At 38.7% G+C, this 16,515-nt stretch overlaps 1 protein-coding gene across 2 annotated transcripts in view; it reads left to right on the top strand.

Annotated features, from left to right (window-relative positions):
• The first annotated feature begins 4,709 nt into the window (after positions 1-4,709).
• RNF144B (ring finger protein 144B) overlaps positions 4,710-16,515 on the top strand; it is an 84,209-nt gene continuing 72,403 nt past the window's right edge. The window contains exon 1 of one of the 2 annotated variants that reach the window (XM_033071605.1): positions 4,710-4,726. The gene's annotated coding sequence lies outside the window, so the exon portion shown is untranslated. Of the gene's footprint in view, positions 4,727-4,778; positions 4,796-16,515 lie in introns of those variants that run through there. The other variant, XM_033071600.2, reaches the window with a different exon arrangement.

The following is a 16,515-nucleotide window of genomic DNA, read 5'->3' as shown; positions in this document are numbered from 1 at the left end:
GGTCACAGGCGGCCCCCGAAAGAGCCGAGGGCCAGTCCCACTCCCCGCGCTGTGGCCCGAGTTCAGTTCTTAAGTTTAAGACTTAATCTTGGCGCCTGAGAGGAGGCCAGGCTGGTGTGCACGTTGCCTTCAACGGGAGTCGGGAGTGCACAGACGGTATGTTGAAGGAAAGCAGCCCGAACTAGCCAGTGCAGGTGACTTGTCTGAAAGCCGCGTTATCCCAAGAGCAATTTCTTGGCTGGTGTGAGGATTTGGAGGTGGATGGACCAGGTAAAGGGAGAGTGAATGAGAGGAAATGAGATTGAGTGTCCCACTTCCGTGAGTTGTTCATCTTAGATGCATGTAAAGCATAGTCCCGTAGAATTGGGAGTAAACCCAGGAAATACGTGTAACACAAATACTACAAAATATTTAGAATCACAGAATGGTTTGGGTTGGAAGGGACCTTAAAGGGCCAATCCCCTGGCAGTGGGGGAAGGGCAGAGACACCCTCCACTAGCCCAGGTTGCTCAGAGCCCCAACCAACCTGACCTGGAACACTTCCAGGGACAAGGCATCCACAGCCGCTCCAGGCAATCTGTAGAATATGTAGAATAAACATATTCGAAAATAGTGCAATCTATATACTGTGTAAAAAGGAAAGTTTGGGGAATGTATATTAATCATTGCCCAATTTAGGCAAGACAGATGCAGATTCTTTATTTTAAAGCTTTTTTTAAAGCCAGTGCAATCACAGATGGTGGTCATTTCAAAAGGGAAAATGTAAATTATTTACCAACAATACGTAATTAGACAAGCTAATTGTTAACACACAATAAGGAGACAAAAATATTATTGAGCCATGGGCTACACAAATGGCATAAGACAGATGTTTGAAGACAACAAACTACTTCCTGTAAGATGAATAGGTTTGGATTAATTCAGAATTGTGACAGAAGACATCCAAAGGCTGTGCTTCAGGTTGTGATGATAAATTAGATTGTCATTTTGTAAAGAGGGATGTATTTACCCAGTGGAGATGATTTGCCTAAATTACGTATGTTGATATTCTAGGCATACCACATTAGATGCACCTTCATCTTGAGGAGAAATAGAAGATAATGGTCTCATTGATCCTTTAGTAGCTGACAGACCCTTAAAGATAAACCAAATCTGGTATTTTAGGAATTTATATACTAGGTGTAGGTAAATTTCATTCAGTCACAGGTTTTTCTGGTGGAACTTCAACAGCTATGATGACTTCTCTTGATTATGTTTTGGAAACCTTCTCTGCCCTTCATAGTATCTTTTTGATTTACAGAGTAGTAAACTGCTTGGTGGAGTAGTTTCACTATGTTGTCAACAGTTTAATAATTGGTTGTTGCATCTCCCTGATATACTAAGACAATATGGGTTAAGAAGACTTCAGAAAAAGTTTGCAAAGCTATAATTTGGGAGAAGGAGGGGATCAGTTTGAAAAAAAAATCAGATATGTTTTAAAGGGAAATTTCTAAATTCAAGAAAATAGTTTGAAACTGGTTATGTTCTCATTTTGACTATGAGTAACAATGCTGATTCTCAGTTTACTACTTTGGGATGGTTTGCTGTATCAACACTTCTATATTGATTTCTTCTCTGAATCTGATGAAGTTCACTTACTTATTTTAGCTGAGATTTGAAAGACCTGGATGAGATAATGATATTGGTATAAAATATTAGCATTTTCTAAGGTGTTTAAACAGTATAATGAAAGGTTCTAAATGTAACGTAAAGGCCTCGGTACTGGAAGAAGGACAAATTGGAAAGGGATAAGTAATTTTAAGCAGTTTTTTAGAGCTGCTTCCTATAGCCTCCTCTCCTTACTCCATCACAGAGAGGGTGCTCCTCTACTGTCAAGAGTCCTAATGTTAAGGACATACTGAGTTTTGACAGCTAGCTCCATCTGCAGATGAGAGTTCTGTGAAATGTAGATCTCCTGGAGATACCTGGGGCTCACTTTTAGATATCAAAGGGTACATTTCTTAGACATCATAACTCAGTAGCATTTAATGGTGAAAACTGGTTTGAGGGGGCTGTAAAACAGGGCAGTTACATGTTTCAGCATACATTACAAGCTTGTGTTTTATGCTGAAGTGCACCAGGCAGTGCAGTTTTAAACATGACCACCAGCCACTGTTAATAAAAACAGCTCTTTTCAGTTAGTTCAGAGCAGCTTGTATTAGCAAGCAATGTTCATTGGCTCTTGGTATGGAGCATAAAACAATGTATGAGAAGCTTTTGGGAGCAGAAATCTAGGCTTTCCTTTACAAAGTCCCCCAGGGTTGCCTCTATTTTGTTTCCAAAGTGGCCTGTTTACTGCAGTGTCCTGCCATCAGGACAGAAACTAGCAAGTCTGTGGGCAAAACTACAGAAAAGGTCATCTGTGGATTGCAGAGAAAGTGCTGTGCATCAAAGTAGACATTAAATACCTCTCATTTGGAATTTTATCCGCAGCAACAAATGATGGGATGCTACTTTTTTAGTAATGTAGGTACTGTTGCTCTGTGTTCCTGTATGAGTCATTTAAATAAATATATGTGTGTGTGTCTACACTTAGTTTTTTTAACAGTCATGTGACAAGGTTTCCTCAACATGTCAAAATTGTGAAATTCTGAGACAATTCTGTGCAAATGCCAAGTATATAGTTGTTAACATTAGGAGCAGTGTAAGGGTTTTGAATGTAAGGGTTATTTAATTGCTGCTGAAAGCAGGAATCGAAATATGAACCAATAATTGTGCTAATTAATATAATTTAAAAGACAAAAACTTGAAAACTATTTGAGTAGCATGCAGTTAAGCTGTGATCAATAACATAAACTGAGAATCATCAGGTGTTCACTGCACATTTTACATTCGTTGGCTGACAAGAACACTCAATTTGCACAGTGTTTCCTAAGGGGGTTCTGCATTCTACATTCATTTCATTTTTTATACGGCACCTAAGTGTTTCAGGATTAGCAGACTGTTGCATCCATCATCAGGCTTGTCATGCCTGAGCCTTAAGGAGCTTAAAGAGTTGTTAGTAAATACAAATACAAACATGAAATGTGCAACCAGTATGAAATCAATCCAAATAGTTTCACTACACTTCAGAAATCCCTTTTTGTGCCGTGATTCAGGTTAAGTAGGTGCAAGATTCAACAAAATTGTAAAGTACAAAGACACGTCAGAGATAAACAATGAATCAAAGCAGTATCTAGAGGCACGTTTTTGATCTGTGTCTGAATGACAACAATCTTGTGTTGTCAGACTGAGCTCTGTCTGTGTGGGCATTTCTGTTTATCTTCCACTTACCCTGAAGTCCAATCTTACTTTGCAGGGTTTGAAAATTGCCACTTTGTGTATGTTTGGGAACACCTACAACTCTGTGTTCAGTCAAAGCAAGCATACCTTTTATGTGTTCTACGAAGTACTTAGATCTACTGCTAGATCTGGTATTTAGAAGGAAGAGCCTGGGAAGTGTGCACAGATGGCCTGTAGCTCCCGCAGGCGACAGCTCTGAAGAGCTCTGCTGTTGACACCGAGGAGAGGGGTGTAAAAGGGCCCTTGCATTAGTGTCCCACCCGCTTCTCTCCGTGGAGCTGTGCTCACAGGATGGTTTCCAGAGCAAAGCATGGCAAGGACAGAATCTGACCCGCGGTGAATGCTCACTCAGTCACCGGCCTCCTGCTACCTTGGGAGAGCGTTGCAATGAATAGTGCGTGGATGTGCCAGCGAACTATGCAAATGTTATGTAACTCACACTTTGGAAAAAGAAACACTGTCCATTCATTTACCCCTTAAAGGTTTGAGTCTGTAAATTTCTACTTGACAAGTCAACAGGTATTTGTACAATTCATTTACAATTAAACATTTTTGAACGTATTGTAAATGGAAAACGTTGCTGGGGCTATGAGTTTACACTTAGCCCAGCAAGTTGTGCAACGAAGTGAAATCAGTGGTTTTCAACACACATTGTGTGTAGGTTTTGGCAAACTCTATTAAAAAAAAACAAAACCACCAAAGAACCAAAGATGAGGAAAAGGAAAGCACTGTGGCTTTCTAATAATTTAAGGTGATCGTGGTAATAACTTGCTTCCTAACATGATATAATTCGACGCTGTCCAGAAGACAAGAAGCTTTTCTTTCCCGAGCGAGGTCCTCCCCCCACAAGCCCCCGGTAGCGGTGGGACCCACCCGGCACTGAGCCTTTCCGCCGCCGCGCTCGAGACGTGGAAAATGAATTTGTCCTTTGTGGGAGGCGGCGGCGGCACCGCCTGCAGCTGCACGCCCGGGACCGCCACCGGCAGCGGCCTCGGCGGCCGGAGCAGCCCCGGTGCCTGCAGCCCCTGCGGTGGCCGGAGCAGCCCCGGTGCCTGCGCGGGCCGGGAGGCAGATGCGCGACGCAGCCGCTCCCTGCCCGCCTTCCCGCGGGATACCCCGTGTGCCTCCCGCCCCGCAGCCGGGAGAAACCCGCGGCCAGGGAAAGGTAGGGAGCACTGTCCGTCCCGCCGCGCCCCGGCAGCGGGAGGCGCTGCGCTCCCAGCGCCGGAGTCACTGTGCCCCGGGGGCCCGGACAGGCATCGACCGGCACCTGCCAGCGCGGGGAACGGAGCTGAGGCCCTTCCCTCCTTCTCCCGAAGCTTCTCTACCCCCACCTTTCAGGCGAAGAGGAGGGGATTGCTGGCTCGAGGCATGTGTCTTCATTGCGCTGTCTTCTGCAAAAGAGGTGAACTTTTAAAGTTTAACTGAAGTTTGCTTTGGGATTCCTCTCTCGACTGGAAGCTTCGGAATGCAAGTATGCTCCGGGCCTAACATAATGGGATAATACCATTTGGTGGGGGTTTAATTTTGCATCCTTAAAAGTAATATTCTGAAGCTTAATTGAGGTTTCATTTTTATTTTAAATAACATTAATTTAAGGCTGTTCTCTCGGTAGTTTTGACAGTTGTTTTAGGTTGTTTTTCACATACCTTTCCTTTAGGTGTGCTACATGTAAGGTGTAAGTGCAACTCTACGAAAGCTTCTTACGCTTGAAGAGACTACTGCTGTGATTAATCTTCACACTTTTCTGGTTCAGGCCCTTAGTTAATACTGAGATGTTTACTAAGATATTGGCTAGATCAACTAGATGCACAAAGAAATATTAAAGCATCCAAGTGGTCCCAGTCCATGGTTGAAATAAATGGATTTATTATTTGGAAAAATAAATCCTAACTGAACTTGTTTAAAGGTTATAATACATCTGACTTTAAAATTCCATGTGAATTATGCATGAATCATGCCTTATTTTTAAATGAATGTAATTTTACATTGAAAATATTCATAGCATATTAAAGCAATATCCATGGCCTGGCTTAGACTAACAAAAGCCATAAAGTTCATTACGGAAGCAAAGCATTTATCCTCATTTCACCTCTGTATCCTGGGTTTCTAGGCATTTCTTCTCACAAATTATGTAGTTATTCATTGTTTGACCCTTGCAGGGCTTTAGGTTTAGTGAAGTAAGTAAAATACCAGGTGACAAAGTTTTGTTCCCAGCTACTTCAGACTTTACACCATAATAACTTTATTTGTTTCAGAGCTGTCGCCACAGATTTACTCGACTGTAACTGGACCCTGAATTTGTTTAATAGCTTCTGTCTGTTTCCACCTCAAGTCGAAGTTTGTAATACAGGATTTGTATGTAAATTTGATAATGAACAGTTTAATTGATCCCCTCTTTACTAGGACTTGCAGAATTGGAAATACGCTTTTAGTAGAGACAAGAAACTGCAGTGCTGTTTGGTGTGGCTAAAAGTTATAAGCTGATGACTTTTTAGTGGCAGAATTAAAGAACTAAAGGCTTCAGGGAAGCTTTAGAGAAAGTATTTTATGTGTACACACATAAATAAACTTGCAAAGTTGAGAGAAAGGCTCTTAAAGTGTTACAAGAATTTCTGCAATTACATTCTGCAAGAGACACAATTTAAATGTAGGAATCTCATATTTTCCTTTCTGGTGGCTAGACTTCAGAGGCTTCACTGGTTTGTGCATCTGGCTTCCTCTTAGTGTAAGGTGGGCTCCACCATGGCCTAGGACACCAAGGAAAGTTGCAGAAGCCTGTAGAGAGTTGCAGGGATTTAGCATAGGACAGAAGATTTACTGTTTTGTCAGTCAGCTCTTGGTTTGTTCTTGTTCTGTGTTAACACATATTTAAGGGGGCATTTTGGTAAAGTTAGTTTTCAGTATAAGAACCTAGAAAGACATATTTAAAATTATTAAAGTACGTAAAGGGAAAATGCCTCATTTATTATACAGAAATTTGATATTCAAGTATGAATTAATTGAAATGGATTGTCTAAGTCTTACTTAAATGTTGTCACAATACTTCTAAGTGGAAACAAATTTTATAACACCTGAAATATCACTTTTGATAGCAGTATCCTTATTTTGGAGAAAACATCGTTTAATACCTAATTTTGTATATGAAACTCAACTGGTTGTTACATGAAGGGGAAAGTTAAAAGAAAGTTTTTTCTGAAATTTTTGCAGAGCTGTAGCCTAATCTAAATATTATAGAAAGATTAGCAGAAGTTTGCAGTTTTTGTCACTATATTTCTCCACCCTGTTGCGTTCTCATTTATCATTTTTCCAAGTAAACTTCAATTGATGAGTTTTATTTAGAGTTTAGAGCATGATAGATTTACACTGATACGAACACATTCCATAATTCCAAGAGGTATCCATATGCAGTAATGATTATGAAAAACCATAAAAAGGGAGAGTGCTAAGATGAATGAATCACTCACCATTCTTTCCAGTGGAGGTACTGGCTGAAGAAGCTCATCATTCTGAAATGTGCCACTGTATAGTGCGTTCAAATGATGTGAAACAAATCATTCCTGATTAGCAGCTGTGGACATGGTGATAAAAATTTCTTTCTTACCAGAGCCTAAAATAAAGACTGCACCTTGGTAATTACTAGATAAAGTGATCTGGCATGCAGGAATTACAATGGGTAAGAGAAAAGTCCCCATGTTTAAACGTCAGGTGGATAATTTTGCTTATAACAAGCAGGAGTGAATAAAATTCAAGGACACTCATTACTTTGGTATGGTATAAAAGAATGAAGATGCTGGAGTAGGAGTGGTTAGAGATGCTACTATGCAAAAGCTGGAACCAGTTCTTCAAAATTTGATTTCTCCCAAATTTTATGCCTAGGACTTCAGCCATTCTTTGTGGAGAAAGACACTGACTTAAATTCACTGATATTGAATGGCTGCTCAGCTTTTTTTTTTGCGTACAGAAGAGAAGCATGTAATCATACATTTATTATTGTTCCTTTAAAAAGACTTTTTTTTATCTCAGTCCTTTTCACATGACAATAACAGATACATTCCTAGTATAAAGTAGTGTATTTACATGTGTTGATGGATAAAGAAAACATTTGCTAAGACTTAAAAATGTTTTACCAAATACTGCTTAAATCTTCACTTTGTAAAAGTGGAAAGGCTTTTTCTGTATGAAACTAGAAGACAAGTGGCAAGTCCTATGTGTATGAATCTGATAGTCAAATCCATTGTCATCAAAGACAAATTAGTGAAGGTTTCTTTGCCTGGGCTTTGTCGGTAAAATATGAAGTAAAAAATTACAGATTCACAGAATATTCTGAGTTGGAAGGGACCCAGAAGAATCATCAAGCCCTGCTGTTAAGTGAATGGCTCACATGGGGATAGAGTCCACAACTTTGGTGCTCTTATCACCATGCTCTAACAGGCATATTCTGAAGCTTGCTCAAAAAATGAAACATTGTGTTATGCCCAGTGAATGAAAACTATGTAAGTTCTGAAAACGGTTAATGGAATTGTATATTGTATTTTAAGTCATGCCTGTAAATTGGGCTAAGCCTTTCTGGTCAAAATAACACAAGAGTATCCACTTATATGGAAATCAGTACTTTAGTATCCTTTTTATTTTGCAGATGATAGAAATACACTGTTTTACTTGATGTATTCTAAAAATTAGATTGTTCTGTAAAATGCTTGGGTTACAGCAATCCTGGTACAAGTCAAAATTATTGCAAGGCTGTCACAGAAGGCAGAATTTGTGTAATGAATTGCCTGAAGATGAGTGATGCCACATGTGAAATGTGGACATTACAAATAGACTTTCCAGGAATAACATCACATTGCTGCCCACATGCATCTGTGGGTAGTTGGTTAAGCTTTTAAGCTTCTCCAGAAAATTCACAGACTAGCTAGGTAAAATTCTTAAACTAGTTGAAATTTGCCAGTTAGTGTCTCTAAGTGAAACCACCTTAAAACCAGCAAATTTGGACTAGCCTCTCAGGTAAAGTCAGTGGTTTTTTTCCTTTTTTTATTTTGGACGATTGTGTTTTTTTCTTTTTTCCATTTTATGACTTGGTTAATTGAGGATTAACATACTATGAATATTATTTAATAGCAGAACTGGAAATAGGCTGCAAGTTTTCTGATTTCCAGCCATACTGTGTGGGCAGTGGAAAAAGAAAATGGAAATTTACAACATCTTTTCGAAAAGTCAGTAGAAAAGGGTAGAGTAAACCGATCAAGCTGTACAGTCCCAGAGGACCTTTAATTGCTAACAGGAACAGTTTTTCTGGAAATGGTTCTGATGCCCATTCTGTCTCCTTTGGTGGTTTTGCTGCCTATGAAGCAGCAGCCTCACCATGCTCTATAGCTCGGTGTGTTAGGATGAAATGCTGGGTTACGGTTCATGGAAAACAGCTGGGATTCAGGACAGAAACCCGAACATATACTGGATATAAGCTGATGACTTTTCACTTCCAAATATTTTTTTCAGTGTTTGTGAATATGTATGTGTTTTATGATGCATGTTTTGCTGGCATAAAAACTGTAACACAGTTATTTTTGTCAGTTTTTGAGGGTGACTTTAGAACTTTGGCTGTTTGTGATTGCAGGATTCCAGCACGAAGCAACCAAACATCTGTTACTGTAGGTGCCAAGAGGAGAGAGTTAGTGAGAGTAAAGTATGCACAGGTCTGATGTCTCCTGTATTCTCACTCCCACATTTTTATGTACATTGTGAACAGATTTTAAGGTAGATCTTGAAATGCCAAATCAACTTCAAAACTGGTATTTTTTTAATGTGTTGGGCAAGATGGTGCATTATTTAGAGCATTACGTAGAACAACTGTTTCACTTAAATCTTACTAATGAGTGAATATCCACTGATAGGTGCATTGCTATAATTTTAAAATATTTAAGAACTGATAAAATAGACCTTGGGTTTGTTCATTTTCTGCAAAAGTTTCTGGAATGTTTCAAATTTTACTCTATAGTTTTTATATAAATAATTTTATTTATATAAAGGACACTTCAGACTTTTTCTTCCTACAGAACCTTTGTTGTTGCAGGTATTTTTGTTATTTCTTCACTTTAGAGGAAGGTGATACATATTTCAAAATAAATATCCCAGCTTCTCCAAGTAATTATTTTACAAATAAGCTAAAAGTCTTTAATACTGGAAAAATTAAAACCACCAAACTTGTCAAAATTCTGTGATTCTTTGAAATTATCTACTGCTTTTTGGAACATAATTTGCATAGTTATCCAGACAAAAGTAGCTTTGTGAAGTAGAACTTATTCTCGTGCTTTCTGATAATTTGTTCCTGATGCTGAACAAAAGTGTACAAAAATCAGACAGAAGTAGAGAACACACAGTTCAAGCTTGTGCCTTGAATTCAGTTGAGTTTTTTAAAATAAATTATTATATTATGTTCTTGTTATAATAGGTGGTAGTCTGTAGTAGCTGCTAAGTGGAAAGTTACGTAAGAATTTTCTCTATCGTTTTATGTCTGAATGTTGTCTTTGCATATTCACAGTTTAATGAAATATTCTCCTTTCCCGATGAAAGTTTTATGTTTGGTTTTAGTCCAGAGGTTTCCTGGAAAGCTTATGGGAAAATACTTTGGCTGGTTTTGATTAAAAAAAAAATTGTATGCTTTTCCCATTTGAAATGTAGCTGGAGAAAGAGACTGGTGTTGTATAAACACAACTGTATAGTTTGACAGTTTTAGCCTGACTATTTCTCATTGAGGGTTTAATTATTTTGGAAATAAAAGATTGAAAAAGTATTTTAAAATTCTGGTTTCTGTTTCTAGTTTACTCTTAGTTGCTTTATGCTGTATTGAAAGACTTGCACCCTGGTTACTACCATTGGGTGAGGCTTGTACCACTGTGCTCTTAAATGGCTGTAAATTAGTACAAATTATTAAATACCAACTACACTTACTGCTGCCTTCGGTGGGAAGAGGCTTCCTTGGATGCTTAGGTAGGCCTTAAGGGGAACACTTAGTACCTGCTATGTCAAGCAGCTTTTATTGCTCAGGAGAATTAGACTTTTTGGTGGTGGATTGCAGCATTGATTACAAGATCCTTGATCACACTTGAGCTTTATAACCCAAGCATTCTGATGTGTTGGAAGAAGCCTGCCTCTCAGAAATAGGTCCTGAAACCCCAATGCTCTAAGTACCTATGAGAGTGGTTTCCTGATTTGTTCACCAAATAACGATGGATTATTCACATACTCAAGGTTTCTGCAGTTGTGTGCAGGATTGTAGACCTTAATAATGTAACATAGCTGACATGTCTATAACAAGTTTTAAAGCTTTAGATAAGATTGTGCTACCTAATATTATTAGGTCTGATTGTTCTATAACACTTCCCATTTTGGGCTTTAAAAGTAAACATGTCTAAAACACTATAACAATTTGCTTAATTTTCTTTAAAATTTGCTATAAGATCTGCCAGACCCTAAAGCCTTGTAAAATCTTTCCAACGTTTTAACGAAGTCCTGGATGTAGCAATTGTGAGAAAAGTCTTCTTGTCCATGGTGAATTACAATCTGATGTATTGTATTACTGAAACCGGCTGAGAGTGTACCCTGACTGAATGATTCAATTGCAGTTCCTGTGTGTCACTTCTGACTTGTAAATGTCAGTTCAATTTGTAAGTTTAAGCCTCCATCTAATCTGCAGCAGGCTTTGCTGTGAGGGGAATGCAGATACTGGAAACTGAAGCAGGATCTAGTATTAACTACAGAACTTAAGGCTTACTGAAATACCGTGACTCTCATCAAGGTAAAGAATTTAGTTGTGTTGTGGTTATTTCTTATTTAAAATGTGCATATATATGTAATTTTCTGGGGTTTTTTCTTTTCTTTGTTTTTTTTCCTGGTGTGTTTAAGAGGTGACTTGCTAAGGTAGAATTTGGCCTGCGTTATTCATCAGAATGGTCAACAATACAGGGGTGGTATCATATATATATTTTCTTAGAATTCTGAGTGGTGTTAGATTACTTCTTTTTTTGTGTGTTTCATTGACTAAGCAATTATCCTTTAGAAAATGCATTCACCTTTAGTTTTCAAAAAAAGTTTTGCTTGTCTTTTCAGAGTAGTTTTTACTTTTAAACTTTATTAAAAAAAAAAAACCCCAAACCCAGATATGTGACCTTACTTGGCACAGAAGGTCACATATCTTGGCTTTCCATCTGGTTAAGTAATTCAGTTGAAAAATGAGCTAGGCAACAGAGCCATTTTTGTCATTTTTGCAAGTGCCTTACAAAAATACTTACTTGAAATGCTTTCACTTCACACTTCTTCATAGCTACCTTCCTGCCCAGTTTTAAACACAGCCCTCTGTCTTCACTGCATTTTCTGTCTCAGAAAAAATGAATAGCAGTTGCTAAGCTTGCATATGTAGGAACATTCAGGAAAAATATTCTAAATTACTGCATGGACATTCTGCATTATCAATTTGAGCTAACTTCAAAAGTTTATCAATTAAATCACATTCAAATGTCTTATGGATTCTTTTATTTGGAAGTGACTTTTGTTTGTGAATTCTAAAGTAAATTAAGTTAAATTTACTTTTTAAGTAAATTAAACAAGAGCATTTTACAGTAACTTTTAAACCTTAGTTATGGTTTAACTAATACGTTTTAAAAGCTTTTTCAAATTAATCTTCCTGAGGGGTCTAGCTAATAAACCCTTCTAAGTTGTGATAGGGTGGTCGCAGAGGTTACTATGTCTGGGTCTCTGTTCTGCTCCTCTCCTCAGTCTGCTGGACAAAGAGCAGCAGAGCGTGGATACTTGTTGAGCAGCCAGGGTGGTTCACAGATGGTGCATAACACAATCTTACATTCAGAGAAAGCAAATACGGGGGAGTGTGAGCTGGGGAGGCACGAGGCATGGACAGATTGCTTACTGTGCTGCAGCAAGGGCCATCTTCTGCAGAAAGTGGGGCAGGCAGCAAAAAGGGTCATTGCTCCCTGACATCTTCAGTTTGAGGTTTTGGCACAACTTGCGTCAGTAGCAACATCTCTGTAAATTATATATCTACAAACAGTGAAGCAGGAATGTGCTCTTTCCTGGAAATCTGTGTTAAGTTAAACTGTATAGTGAGGTGGTTTTGGTGCCTTTTTTTTTTTCTTGCTTGTTTGATTTTTGTTATTGTTGTTGTTTTGTCTATAATACAAACTGGTACTGAAAACGCTTCTTCCAAGGGAATTTGCTGGGAAAAAAGCAGAACATACAAAACATGCATTGCTACACACTGACTCCAGTTTTGGGTGCTACTAAATATTCTTGTTCAGTGTCAATTATGCTGAATTATAATACTCATTGCATGTGGAAGTTGTCATTGAGTGTTTGAATTTGTACTGTATATTCATACCCTCAATTAATACAGAGTAAATTCTTTGTGTAAATAAGATGTAACAGTCCTTCATTCGTGCAATTTTTGAATGTATTCCACACTTTTCAAGCAGTACAAAAGTCTGCTTCTCATGTGGACATTCCTGATTTCAAAGATCCTCACACAGTGAGGCCATCCTGGAGAAACTGTGCAAGAGGAAACTCTGAATGCAGTTAGTGGTGGGATAAGGCAAGCTTCCTTCTCTGGAGTAATGATTATATTCTGTACAGATTGATTTGGATGGACATGTGGAATCTTTCTTCTTAATGTGGTTCTGGCTGTGAACATTGACTGCTTTTCAAACTTAGTGTGGAGTAATGCATATTGAGCTTCTTTATAACCAATAAGTAGTTCACATCACTTTCTTCTCCAGTAATCTAAACTCAATTATCTGGAATTTCCCTGTAAGTAACCTGCTAAAAGCTCCAAAATATGTTCTCTTAAACAGTCTTGGTGCTTCTCAAACCAAATACTCCCTTTTGACTAGTGAAACAGATCATGTTCTTTGGCATGGGCTCTGCTCCTGACCTCAGAGAAACAGTCATGAAAATCAATTGAAACAGTTCAGAGCATTTGGAAGCAGTTTCTTTGGAATTACTACTAGGTGTTGGTTTCTGATTATTTCTGAGGATACCTGGTTTTGGTATCTTGGGGTTCTTGGGGTATCTTGGGTATCTTTGGTGCTTGGAGTTCTTCTGTAAAGGCTGGTATAAGTCGTCTTCATAGACTTGCAACTATTTCTATTCTGTATTTTGCTCATGTAAATTAAATGTTTCATCCTTACAGCATATTGAGACTTTTAAAACTTGTGTTTTGGAATACAGATTTTTTGCTTAGTTGCATTCTGTCATCATTGCAGAACTGAGTAGTGGCCCATTTTGCTTTCTGTATTGCATTTTATTCTGGCTTATATAGTATGATACGGAAATTTGTCTACAGTTGTTTGTGCCAGTTGGCATTTTCAGATACATCTGAAAAAGTATAATAGAATTCAAGTCTCAGGATCAAATTGCAGGTAGTTGAAAAAATTAATTAATTGATTTTTATAGCTGATGAGGAGAGGGGTGAAGGGACAAACAAATGGTGCATGTACAGTTATTGTAGATTTCCAGATCCTTCCAGTGTACAATAAGATTGGAAGAAAAAAAACCAACAAAAAACCCCCAGCTTAAGTGCAATGATTTGGTTTATTTGTTTATTAAAATAGTAGTGGACTAGGAAGAGAATTCCTATTTATTTATTGCAAAAGTGGTGCTGCTTTAGTAGGATCACTCTGTCGATCATTTAACTGTCAGAAGAAAATGAACAATACTGGGGAGTGGGAGGATGTGAAAAACTGTAGAATCCACTCAAACACAAGGAGGTTTCTCATGTGCCTGGCTATTCATCCATTGCAAGGGACTGTACAAGAATTACAGAGAAGGAATGTGCCAGTTGGTGCCTGTTGGCCTCACGAGGTGGAGCTCCTCTCCTTCCTTACCTTGCTCTGTGCCCTTGGAGGAATTTGCCTTGCCCTTGACTGCACAGAAATACCTTCAGTCTGTGCTCCTGTCTCTGTCCTTCTCCTGGCCACTCACCAAGTGGTGCCGCTCTCTTTTATGCTACTTCTAGCATTTATTAGCCGCATGATTAACTGGATAATAGACATGGACCAGTTGGAAAGGGATCAGGTTTTTTGTCGTTTAAGGCTCTGCTCAGTGCCCAGACCTTACAGATCATATGCTTACACCATTGCTGTTCTGGCACAAATAGAAGTCAAGACGCTCTTTCTTTCTGGGGAGTAAGATGAAATTAGATGAGTTTTAGCTTAAAACTATGCCCTGAGCATGTGGCTGGATATGATGCTGTCTAGTACAACTGCCATTCCCATAGGAAGAAGGGAATTTCTATTATATTTCTGTGCCAATTCATGCACTTCCTCTGTTCCTGGGGCAAGTCCAGTAAACCAGTCTGACGAAAATGGTTTTTCTTTTTGGAGGTTGGCAGAAGACTGACTAAATCTTCTGTCAGATGAGTCAGCTGGACTTTGTGGTTGCAGAGTTACAGGTCTGGTGGAGAGGAAGCTAAGGAAGAGAGAGGTGAGGGGGAAGGAGACAAGTAGGACCTCTTCTTTCAGGGGAAGCCCACAGTTGCACCAGACTGGAAGATGCTGGAGACATATTACATCTAAATATTTAAAATAACAGAGTACAAATTTGAGTAAAATTTCAGTTGTGGGTACATTTCTTTCTGTCCTCACAGTTCTAATGATTTGCTTTTGAATCAAAAAAGTTGGTCCTTTGTCGTGAAGGGAAAGAATTAATAAGAATTAGAACTACTTTGCCATTAACAAAACAAGCCACTGTTTTAATTATTTTGAATGCTTCTGGGGGTTTTTAACTCTTATAAAATGTTTCTCTTTTTTCTGTATGTTAATAAAGTCAGTCTTAATCATCAGATTTTGTAGTATCCACAGAGATTAGCTGACTTGGGTCTTAAAACCAAATGTAAAGTAATATGAATAAAAGTTAATTGAGTAATTTTATTTCTTGAATAAAACATTAGATTTTTTTACATATTTTTATTAGCAAAAGAAAAATTACAATTCTAATATCTCCTAAAACTTGAAAATTATACTTGCTTGTTTTTAACATTTGAATACATTGATTTTGTTGTTACAGATCACACAGATTCCCGCTAGCCTGCTAAGTGTTTTAATTTACAAAAGCTGTAAAAGGCAGGCATAAAAAAAAGTCATAGAGTGTGCGGTGTGCCTTTCAACACTGATTATATGCTCATTACCTCTGACTCCCCTTGTGCAGTTTGTATCCTGGTTCTTTAGTCTCAGAAGACACATGCATGTTCTACTTTGTCCTGTGCCTGGGAATTAAGGGAGCTGTGATGTCCTGTTGTCCATCAGCTCAGGAGATCCAGCTAGTGAATGAAAGGGTGCTCCAACGAATTAAAGCACAGGCAGAAGCTGGACTGGCACAATGTGTAGAGGGATTGAGAGCGTGTATATGGTGATACCCTTGGGGTGGGAGGAGGGAATTGATGGCCCCTGAGGACCTCCCTCATCCAGAATATTGGTGTGTGTGGAATTACTGAGTTCCTGTCTCTCTTCATCCCTCTTCTGGATGAGTGCCACCGAGCACTCTTTCATCATTTGTCATTTGTCTATTCATTATCCGTTCTCTTCCCTTGGCCCTCTGACAGAAGAGTTTGGGATATAAAGCTGTTAGTTCAAGCTCAACTCAGACAACTCAATGACATTAACAAGGGAAAGGGGGGATGTGTTCTGAGAAGACAGTGGGTTGTTTGTTCACTAACATTATTTTAGGACTACTGCTTGTACTTGAGTAGTACAAGCAAAAACAACTCAGCGAATTTGTTGAGGACACCAAGGTGTGTGGTGAGGTCGACAGGCTGGAGGGAAGGGATGCCATCCAGAGGAACCTGGACAGGCCTGAGAGGTGGGACTGTGCTATCAGTGATTGAGAGAGAGAGATGGGGACTACTGATTTGTGATCAGAATCTGAATTTACTGTGAGCTACATCTGCTTATATACCATTTTCAGGAAGGCTAGTAATTTTTTACTACATTCATTGGGTTAAACATTACACAGACAAAACTTTACATTTCTGCTTAGTTGAATTTTCTTTCCTGTCAACCAGACGTGATCCAATCTTCTTGTAATCTTCAAAGCTCTGTTTGCTCTTGCCAAGGCATCTTTGTTATCAAACTGCATATGCTGATTAAATAAATCTACAGTGCTATCAGTCTCAGTTACCACACTGTGCAA

The sequence above is a fragment of the Catharus ustulatus genome, chromosome 1 (assembly GCF_009819885.2).
Source record: "Catharus ustulatus isolate bCatUst1 chromosome 1, bCatUst1.pri.v2, whole genome shotgun sequence".
NCBI classification, from domain to species: domain Eukaryota; kingdom Metazoa; phylum Chordata; class Aves; order Passeriformes; family Turdidae; genus Catharus; species Catharus ustulatus.
The sequence above is the reverse complement of the archived record's forward strand: the minus strand, read 5'-3'. Positions and strand labels throughout refer to the sequence as shown.